Source organism: Vicia villosa, unplaced genomic scaffold, assembly GCF_029867415.1.
Source record: "Vicia villosa cultivar HV-30 ecotype Madison, WI unplaced genomic scaffold, Vvil1.0 ctg.000015F_1_1_2_unsc, whole genome shotgun sequence".
NCBI classification, from domain to species: Eukaryota; Viridiplantae; Streptophyta; class Magnoliopsida; order Fabales; family Fabaceae; genus Vicia; species Vicia villosa.
Genome location: NW_026704946.1, coordinates 1 through 10029, shown reverse-complemented (window position 1 = coordinate 10029; position 10029 = coordinate 1). Strand labels below are relative to the sequence as shown.

At 31.2% G+C, this 10029-nt stretch overlaps 1 pseudogene; it reads left to right on the top strand.

The window, feature by feature from the left end:
• Window positions 1-4675: 4675 nt before the first annotated feature.
• On the top strand, window positions 4676-7653 carry LOC131621934 (uncharacterized; annotated as a pseudogene).
• Window positions 7654-10029: the final 2376 nt, after the last annotated feature.

Genomic DNA, 10029 nt, shown 5'->3' with positions numbered 1-10029 from the left:
TTTTGGATTTTCATTAGTGTTCCAATATAATTTATATTTATCTACTTAATATAAATCCAAGGTTGTCATGATGGCAACCGTAGCCACATGTCACCTTGGTAGCAACTCTAAACATAAACCCTAATTGTGTTTTTACTAATTTATCCAACCCTGATTATATTTTTACTAATTTATCCCTATATTAAAAATTAATAATAATAATAATAATAATAATAATAATAATAATAATAATAACAATAATAGTAAACAAAATAATAATAATAATAAACATAATAATTATAATTATACTTAAAATAATAAACAAAATAATAATAAACAAAATAATAATAATATTAATAATATATTTAAAAGTATAATATTAAAAATAAAAAAATTAAAATAATTAAGTATTATATATAACAATAATAATAAACAAAATAATAATATTATAAATAATATAATTAAAAGTAAAATATTAATGAAAAAATTTATTAAAATAATTATTTATTTTTTATTATATATATAAAGTTTTAATATAGATTTGTCATTTTTAAAATATAAGTTAAACATATCCTTCTTCTATACAATATTATTTTTCTTATTTACAACATAAATATTATGTCGATCACGTAATATGAAATTTTTTATATAAATAATTTATAATAGAAAAGAAATAAGAAATAAGAAATCATTTTTAATCACTCACCTCTTCAATTAATGTACCATTAAATTATTAATGAATTATTTTTTTATTTTTTTTATAAATCACTCAACTGTAACTTTTTCAGTTACAAATCTAAAAATTAAACATATAATTTCTAATATCATTACATTTTTAAAATTATAATAAAAAAACTAAATTTTTTACTTATTTCATTCATTTTTTCAGTTATTAATTAATTATTTTTCTAAAAAAATAATTGTTATAAATGATTAACATTATTTTATTTAAATTAAAAAAATAATATAATTGAAAGTAATGTAGTTAATAATTGGTAAACAATTGAAATAAAAAATTATGAATATTAAACATTAATTTTTGTGTTACCCCTTTTTTTTTTTAAAAATTCTCCACACGTTAGTCAATTTTTTTATTGCTTAATATATTTTGCAAAAACGGTGGAATAAAATCTCACAAAAAAAAACAAAACGGTGGATTATAATAAATATTACAATTATGAATTTAGTAAAACGGAATTTAATCATCATTAATGAATTCACCTCATATTACAAATCTAGGTATCCTCAGTTTTTATAGTTACTCTTTTTACAAATTCTCCACATTAACTCCAAATTAATTTTTATTATTACTAAATATATTTTGTTAAAACAGTAGAGTACGTATTATCTCAAAAAAAAAACGGTGGAGTATGATTAACCATCATTAATCACATTAATATAATATAATTTACATTTATATTAATTAATATTTTGTAACTCCCAAATATATATTAAATCATATTTATATTAATATTTTTGTTATTCTTTATAAATACCTCCTTCATTATTTCTATTTGGCCATCTCATCATACACATATCTACATTTAGTCATCTCATCACACAGATAATTTTTTAAGTAGATTAGTCAAAATGACTAACAATGTTTAATATTGAAAACATATCATTAACATACCGTATTTTGTATTTTTATTTTACATGATAAATTTTTTGTTTTATTGTTGTTTTGTTGTTTGTAGGTATCCTTCCATGATAACTCCAGTATGAAATTTTGGATGGCAAGATTGAAATTAACTTGAAGGTTAGAGTACTATTATACCTCATTGCACAAATACAACGCATAATAAAAGTCTCCATATGTTTTTATTATTCACATGCATAAAGTGAATGGAATAGATACATTGACAAACTGGCAAACCAATTACATATCCTACAAAGTTTTATCGGATGTAACATGCTACCAATTATATAGTTTGAGAGATTTAGATGTATGCCAGTTGTTCTTTTGTAATTTTTTTATTTTTATATTTTGGGTCTTGACCCTCTACCTTACCAAAATAGAAGAAGAAAGATATATTTTTTTTAATAATATTCAGTATTACTATAATAAATTTTTGGCATTAAACGTATTTATATTATGTTATATTTAAAAAAATTATATTTTTTTTAAGTTGATTGTATTGAATATGATTATATTTTTAACTTAATTACATTTTATGTTTGCTTTGTTAGGAACTTGGATTAAAAACCTTTTACTATAAAATATTTTATTATATAGAATGAGAAAAATTATTTATATATATATATATATATATATATATATATATATATATATATATATATATATATATATATATATATATATATATATATATTTATAATGTAACACTGTATTACAAGAATAATAGAATTTTTTTTAATCTTTTTCAGAATCTCAATTGTATTATATTTTGTAATAAGTATTTTGTAGATTGTATTTTTTTTTATTAATTATTCAATTTTAAATATAATGTAAAGATAATGGTAGACCACAAAATATGAAATATGTGAGATAAAAATATATTGTATAAAATAAAAATAAAAAAGCTGTGAGTTGAGGAAATAAGTGTATTTTTAAATTGGAGGTAACAATTTGAAAACATGTTATACTTATTTAATAAGATTTTAATACATTCATAATAGTTTTCATGTTGTCTTTGATTTATAAAATTCCACGGAAAACACCAAAATATAAATTCATAATATTAATTATTATTATTGTTATTATTATTATGAGTATAAATTATATGTAATTAAATTTACTAAAATATATATTATTTAAAATAATATTTGAGGTAAAGATAAATAAATCCCGTGCAACGCACGGGCCATACATCTAGTTACTGCTAAATATCTACTTTCTATATTGAATGTTATCAATGCACCATAAATTGAATAAATCAGTCATAATAATAATGAATATATTAAAGTAAATGTATTCCCCATAAATCGATTTATATTCCAAAGCCACTACATAAATTCGTCGTGAATCTATCCATTTCCATAAAAAATCAGAGGTTATGCAAACTCATTTGCTACCACAAGGAAAATTGGGAAACCTTCTTTTTCTAAAACATTCATCATCTCTATTTCAAACCTTCACCTTCACCTCCACCTCCGTCGATATCACTTTAACACCAAACACAATCTTCATTCATCAGTAACAAAAACAATCTTTTTGATAAGAAAAATCATAAATAGAATCAAAGAAAAGAAGAGAGGATATGAGCATATTGAGTTTTTTTAAAATCTGCTCTTGCTTACATATAATGTTGCATATGTCTTTTTTCTGTTGGTATAATCATTTTACTCGATTCCTTATTACCACCGAGAATTTTTGATCTCAAGTTGGTAATGTTTCAGTGCTCTCAAACCCATTTCTCGAAATCGAAACCTTTCTCAAACTCATTATTGCAATTTGGCGAAGATTGTTGTAGAAATAGGTTGAAGGGATTGTGAAGCTGCTTGCTTCTATTGATGATGATTTTGGATGGCAATGTTTAATCTACTCCACTATTACTTCTTAGAACTTACCATGTGATGTTTTTATGGATCTGATTGAATCTATTTTAGTGATTTTTTTGTTTGTTTTAGGTTTTATTTCTCATTGAGTTATATAAAAGTCCTTATTCTTATGCATACTCATGTTTCGAAAATTGTGTTGATTTATAACCATTTGATTTATATTGTATTCTGCTATATGAATGTTTCAATAAAACTAAAACAATTTAGAATAACTTATTTTAACAGTAGTTTGATGGAAATCTCCATATATTACGTTTGCTTATAACATTTGCTTTAATTGCTATCCATTTTACAATAGGTATAGTAGTAGTAAATGACCAAATTTTAATCTTTTTATTATTATAGTATAGATTGCTTTAAAAATTATTAAAAATTCCAACTTTGATATGTGACTAACAATATCATCTTATAATATTATTCATTCCACGTGTTTTTTAGAGAGAGAAGTTCCACCTTCTTTTTAAGACCATGTGCAATGGTGGGTTTATTTGAAGTCAACATGGGAAAATCATGTGCAATGGTGTGTGTAAAGTAGTGTTGAGTGTGTGTTGGAGGAGAGAGATGTTGAGAAAACTCAACACCAAGTAAATTGACGCAGAGGCTGACTTGGCAGCGCATGATTGGCCCAAAGCAGGCGCGTGTGAGCCACTCTCTGGCAGTGAGAGTGGGCTTTATCCCACGCGGAGAGAGAAAGAGAAAAGGGATAATTAATGTCACTTGGCTGTTTGTGATTGGCTGGCCAGATTTTTATCCATTTAATACTTTGGACTCAATTATTTCGTTGCAAATTATTTTTTTTTACCAAAATTCATGATTTTTTTTCTCTATAAATAGAGACTTGGTTCATTTGATTTGGACACAGAAAAAAAAAACCAAGTTTTTCACTATCTTAATCTTATTATTATCTTTCTATTAGTGTTTATTTTAAAGTTAAGTGTCTTTTTTTAGTGAAATGGATCCCAATAATCATTTTAACACTCAAAATTCTGCTAATTTTCCATTTAACCAAAATCCCAACAATTTTCAAAATCCCAACAATTATCAAAATCCCAACTATTATCAAAATCCAAATCAATTTTCCAACCAACATCCTCAAAACATACCTAATTTTGGTTTTCCACCAAATTTCAACCAGTCATCCTCTGTTCCAAACTTTCAACCATATTATAGATCTATGCCGAGAAATCCATCTCAAACACCCCCGTTTAATGGTTATGTGACAATGGCGAATGCAAATTTTCCAAGTGGTGGTGTACCTGAATTTCTCGAGTTTTCAACACAACTAACTATTGGTGGCATGATAGTTTCTAATGAAGTCGGTCCAAATTCAGAGGATTCAACTCCTAAGAGCAGGAAAACTCAGCAACCAGCATGGAACACTGAACAAAATTTGGTGCTAATTAGTGGGTGGATTAAATTTGGAACAAGCAGTGTTGTCGGGAGAAACCAGAAAGGTGAAACATATTGGGGTAAAATTGCTGAGTATTGTAATGAGCATTGCTCATTCGATCCTCCGCGTGATGGACCTACATGCCGAAACCGTTTTAATTATATGAACAAAGTGTTGGGTAAATGGATTGGCGCTTATGATGGCGCTAAGCGTATGCAAGGAAGTGGTTGGTCGGAGAATGATGTTTTGGCAAAAGCGCAGGAATTATATGCATGTGGGAAGAATGTTAGATTCACTTTAATGGAAGAATGGCACGCTCTCCGTGATCAACCACGTTATGGTAGTCAAGTAGGAGGAAATATTGGCTCAGGAAGTAGTGGATCTAAGAGATCTCGCGAGAGTGATGCATGTGGCTCAAACACTGTAGAATCCAGTGCTCGTCCTATAGGAAGGGAGGCAGCTAAAAAAAAGGGTAAAAAGAAAAGCAAGGAATATGCCTCGGAGGTGGTGGACAAAGAATGGGCTGAATACAAAGAATTCAAGACGAAAGAGCTTGAACGATTGGACAACATAGCCTTGATGCAACAGCAGGCTAACAATACATCCTTGAAAAAGACTAAACCAAGAAAATGAAGATGTATCTAAAGCTAACTTCCGAAGAGCATCTAGATGACCGGAAGAACCAGCTGTTGAAAAAGTTGGAGGCAGAACTGTTTGATAATTAATTTCAATGAAGTATTTGTCAGTGTAGTGTTTGCTTTAATTATTGTTGTTTCAATATGTCAGTGTAGTGTTTGCTTTAATTATTGTTGTTTCAATATGTCAGTGTAGTGTTTGCTTTAATTATTGTTGTTTCAATATGCCAGTGTAGTGTTTGCTTTAATTATTGTTGTTTCAATATGTCAGTGTAGTGTTTGCTTTAATTATTGTCGAATCTATTCCTTATCTAATAATTAAATCTATACAATAAATTATTTCGAATCCGTCAGTGGTCCACCACCCAATTCGAATCTATTCCTTATCTGATAATTAACTCTATACAATAAATTATTTCGAATCCGTCAGTGGTCCACCACCCAATTCGAATCTATTCCTTATCTGATAATTAACTCTATACAATAAATTATTTCGAATCCATCAGTGGTCCACCACCCAATTCGAATCTATTCCTTATCTGATAATTAACTCTATACAATAAATTATTTCGAATCCGTCAGTGGTCCACCACCCAATTCGAATCTATTCCTTATCTGATAATTAACTCTATACAATAAATTATTTCGAATCCGTCAGTGGTCCACCACCCAATTCGAATCTATTCCTTATCTGATAATTAACTCTATACAATAAATTATTTCGAATCCGTCAGTGGTCCACCACCCACATCCATTTATATATAGGGACTCATACATCCATTTATGTACCAATATCCCAAATCCCATCCAATCTACCTCCAATATCACAAAAAAATGGATCCATCACAATATCATTTTGATATCGCAGCCTACAATCAAAATCGTGAAATTGAAGAAAATTATATAGTCAATCGATTTAGAGAGCGTAGAAACAAAATATCGGAAGATAATGCACCTCGTAGTAGAAAATATCTCAATAGAGATCATGCAACGGCAAACCAAAGACTAATTGACGACTACTTTGCCAATGAGCCTACATATGACGATGCAATGTTTCGTCGTCGGTACCGGATGAAAAAAAAAGTTTTCCTTCGAATCGTTGGTGACCTTTCAAGTAGTGATAACTACTTCACCCAGCGAGTTGATGCAGCCAATAAAGAAGGTATATCACCCTTAGCAAAATGTACCACAGCAATGCGAATGTTAGCATATGGTGTGGCAGCAGATGCGGTCGATGAGTACATCAAAATAGGAGGTACTACAGCATTGGAGTGCTTACGTAGATTCTGTAAAGGAATCATACGCTTGTACGAGCAAGTGTATCTGAGAGCACCAACCCAAGATGACCTGCAAAGAATACTGCATGTTAGTGAAATGCGGGGGTTCCCAGGGATGATTGGGAGTATTGACTGCATGCACTGGGAGTAGAAAAATTGTCCTAAAGCATGGGAAGGACAATTTACTAGAGGGGATAAGGGAACCACCACAGTTATTCTTGAAGAAGTTGCATCTCATGACCTATGGATCTGGCATGCCTTTTTTGGATGTCCGGGAACGTTGAACGATATAAACGTTCTAGACCGGTCACCAGTGTTTGATGACGTGGAACAGGGAAAGGCTCCAAGTGTGAATTTCTTTGTGAATCAACGTCCATATAATATGGCATACTATCTAGCTGATGGTATCTACCCTTCTTATCCAACTTTCGTCAAATCGATTAGACTTCCTCAAAGTGAACCCGATAAATTATTTGCAAAATTTCAGGAGGGATGTCGGAAGGACATCGAACGTGCATTTGGAGTGCTCCAAGCTCGATTTAAAATCATCCGTGAACCAGCTCGCTTGTGGGACATAGCTGATTTGGGTATCATCATGAGGTCATGCATCATATTACATAATATGATTGTTGAGGATGAACGAGATTCATATTCTCAACGTTGGACCGATTTTGAGCAATCTGGGGAAAGTGGGTCTAGTGCACCACAACCATACTCGACCGAGGTGTTACCCGCTTTTGCAAATCATGTGCGTGCTAGATCAGAGTTCCGTGATCCAAATGTTCATCAAGAATTGCAAGCCGATCTAGTGAAGCACATATGGACAAAGTTTGGAATGTTCCGTGATTGAATTATTTGTGTGTTGTATTGCATTTTAAATTATTTGTATCGTACTAATTACGTTACTTGTGTGTTGTATTGCATTTTAAATTATTTGTAACGTACTAATTACGTTAATTGTGTGTTGTATTGTAAATTAATTTAAGATGATTTGTATCGTATCCAATTATTTAAATAAATTTTGTTTTTATTACAAAAAATTAAAAAATAAATTATTAAGTATTTATTATTTTAATTTAATTTTAATCGATAATTGTAATTTTATGTAATCATAAAAATAAAAATAAAATTTAAATAAGAATATGAAAATAAAAAGTGGTGGGGTATGGTGTTGAGTGAAAAACCATTGGAGAGGGTAAAAGTTGAATGGGTGTTGAGTTATTAGGTGGAAGAAAGAGAAAATGATGTGGAGTGTTGGGAGTTGAAAAAGTGGGTGTTGAGTTTCTCAACCATTGTAGATGGTCTAAGAAAGATTTATCATGTCCCTTTCCTCTTTACTCTTTTAGGGTTTTAGAGCGCCGTTTAAGGTGGTTATCCCCAGATCTATCTGGTTTTTTCCCCAAACTTGTTTTGGCTTTCCCCTTCTCTCTACTACGAGAAGTTGATTGCTCAGTTCCCACTGTATTCTTGTGTTTTTAGTCTGGGTTGTGAAGTTGTTCCCAAGGGATGGAGAAATGGAAGGTTTTCAGTTATCAAGGGAAGAAGAAAAAGGTATCACGACGGAGGTAGAAGAGGCGTGTGAGGACGAAGTCTTTCAAAGGACTCTGGCGGCTAGGCTTTGGACAGATAACCCTTTCAACTCTCGTGCATTTACAAACACGATGTTAGGAGCTTGGAAACTTAAAAACCCAGTTGAAGTCCAGGAACTGAGCAAGAATCTCTTTCTTTTTCGTTTTGCTACCAAAAGGGATCTGGAAGGGGTTTTGAGGAATGGGTTTTGGAGTTTTGATAGGAATCTCTTAGTGCTGGCTAGAGTGTCTGGAGAAGAACAACCATCAGAACTCAATATGCACTTTGGAACCTTCTGGGTAAGAGTTTATGAGCTCCCTCTAATGCTCAGATCGGAAGTAATGGCTAAGAAGATAGGAGGAATCTTGGGTGAATACGAAGAAATGGATCAAAAGGAGGCTCATAGAAAGGGAGGTTCTTGTGGCTAAAGGTGAAAATGGATCTAAAGAAACCACTCAAAAGGGGGACAGTGGTTCGTTTTATAGAGAAGAATTTAAGAGTTCACTTCAAGTTCGAGAGACTGCCTATATTTTGCTTTGTTTGTGGCAGAATTGGCCATCAGATGAAAGAATGTGAGGCAGTAGGTGATCTTAGCGATGAAGGTTTTGAAAATTTGGAAGAACAAGACTTATCATACAGAGCATGGTTACGAGGATCTCCCTTTCCCAGGCTTCAAGAAGAGCGGAAAAAGAAGGAGTCTAACTTAAGTTCTTGTAGCAAAAGTCTGTTTAATCTATCTTCAGGTCAAAGTAGGTTGGAATAGAAGGGAAAAGGAAAGGGAGGAGACGAGGGAGAGGTAAATCAGAGGAATAATAGCCCAACACTGATAGTAGGTGATAAAGTGGAAGTTCCAAAGACACATGAAGGTCAACCAAAAATAAATGTTTTGGAAATAGAGGCAATGGCAGAATCTTTTGGTGCAGTTGACATCTAAAACGTAGGACAGTCTTCAGGCAAGGATCCAAAAGAAGGTGTAACAAAGAAAAAGAAATGGACACGCAGACAAGTAGTTAGAAAAGGAAATCAGGCTTCAAAGAAGAAAGTGGAGGTGGAGATTGGGAAAAGGAATCTGGTGGATGTCATGATAATTGATGGGACTGTTGAGAGTCATGGAGCTATAGAAAAATGGGTTTTGAAATTCTGCGTGATTTATCACTCTTACAGGTATTGTCTTAAACTAATTTTACCTTTACTTTCTTCTTTATATTGTATATGTACTCAAAAAGTATTTGAACACACAGTGTGTTATGGATTTAACTGAGCAATAATGTTTTAAAAAACAAGAAAAAGTGGGAGAAACAGAAGGTGAAAAAAGACTGTTGTCGCTGCCCGATCTTGATTGCATCTCAATTCTCCCTGTCTCATTCCAACACATGCTGCCAAGAAATACATGTTTGATTAACACTAGCGGGATTGTTTGACTTGAGGCAGAAGGTAGTACAGGAATCACAGAGGCTACAACAGGAGGCATAAGAGAATTCAAAGGTTTGTAGTGTTTACTTTGTTTCCAAATCATTTCATTATATTCTTTGATTATGTATTTAAAGCTATACAGGGATTTATTTTTAAAGTGTACAAGAAAGATCATACCTTTCCTCTAATCTTTCTTGATGCATCTTTGGCCAACAAAGAATCTTAGAGATTCCTTCAAGCTCTC